This window comes from Mus pahari, chromosome 1, assembly GCF_900095145.1.
Source record: "Mus pahari chromosome 1, PAHARI_EIJ_v1.1, whole genome shotgun sequence".
Lineage (NCBI taxonomy): Eukaryota > Metazoa > Chordata > Mammalia > Rodentia > Muridae > Mus > Mus pahari.
In genome coordinates this window covers 26123400-26125177 of record NC_034590.1, presented here as the reverse complement: position 1 = coordinate 26125177, position 1778 = coordinate 26123400, and positions in this window count along the sequence as shown.

The following is a 1778-nucleotide window of genomic DNA, read 5'->3' as shown; positions in this document are numbered from 1 at the left end:
GGCATCATCAGAACCAAACTCTACCACCATAGTAAGTCCTGGATACACCATCACACCAGAAAAGCAGGACGTGGATCTTCTCATGATGATGATGGAGGACTTTAGGAAGGAAATACTGGAAATCACAGGTAAACAGAAGACTTTAAAGTGGAAANACAAAAATCCCTTAAAGAGTTACAGGAAAACACTACCAAATGCTACCATAAGGAGATAGAATTGAACAAAACCATCCAGGATCTAAAAATGGAAGTAGAAACAATAAAGAAAACCCAAAGGGAGACAACTCTGGAGATAGAAACCTTAGGATAGAAATCAGGAACAATAGATGAAAGCAACAGCAACAGAATACAAGAGATGGAAGAGAGAATCTCAGGTGCAGAAGATTCCATAGAGACCATGGACACAACAATCAAAGAAAATGCAAAATGCAAAAAGACCCTAATTCAAAACATCCAGGAAATCCAGGACACAATGAGAAGACCAAACCTACGGATAATAGGAGTAGATGAGAATGAAGATTATCAACTTAAATGGCCAGCAAATATCTTCATCAAAATTATAGAAGGAAACTTCCTGTACCTAAAGAAAGAGATGCCCATGAACATTCAAGAAGCCTACAGAAACCCAAATAGCCTGGACCAGAAAAGAAATTCCTTCCGACACATAATAATCAGAACAACAAATGCACTAAGACAGAATATTAAAAGCAGTAAGGGAAAAAGGTCAAGTAACATACAAAGGCATGCCTATTAGAATTACTCCAGACTTCTCACCAGAAACCATGAAAGCCAGAAAATCCTGGACAGACCCTAAGAGAACACAAATGCCAGCCCTGGTTACTAAACCCAGCAAAACTCTCAAATACCATAGATGGAAAAACCAAAGTATTCCATGACAAAACCAAACTCACACAATATCTTTCAACAAATCCAGCCTTTCAAAGGATAGTAACAGAAAAACACCCGTACAAGGATGGAAACCACGCCCTAGAAAAAGAAAGAAAGTAATCCTTCAAGAAACCTAAAAGAAGACAGCCAAAAGAACAGGATGTCAACTCTAACAACAAAAATGACAGCAAGCAACAATTACTTTTCCTTAATATCTCTTAATATCAATAAACTTAATTCCCCAATAAAAATGCATAGACTAACAGATTGGCTCCAAAAACAGGAACCAACATTTTGCTGCTTACAGGAAACCCATCTCAGGGAATAAGACAGACACTACCTCAGAGCAAAGGTTGGAAAACAATTTTTCAAGCAAACGGTGTGAAGAAACAAGCTGGAGTAGCCATTGAATAAACTCGAATTCCAACCCAAAGTTTTCAAAAAAGAAAAGGAGGGGCACTTCATACTCATCAAAGGTAAAATCTTCCAAGATGAACTCTCAATCCTGAATATCTATGCTCCAAATGCAAGGGCAGCCACATTCATTAAAGAAACTTTAGTAAAGCTTAAAGCACACATTGTTCCTCACACAGTAATAGTGGGAGACTTCAACACACCACTCTCATCAATGGATAGATCCTGGAAACAGAAACTAAACAGAGACACAGTGAAACTAACAGAAGTTATGAAACAAATGGATTTGACAGATATCTACAGAACATTTTATTCTAAAACAAAAGGATATACTTTCTTCTCAGTACCTCATGGTACCTTCTCCAAAATTGACCATATAATTGGTCACAAAACAGGTCTCAACAGATTCAAAAAGATTGAAATTGTCCCATGCATCCTATCAGACCACCATGGTCTAAGGCTGATCTTCAATAACAA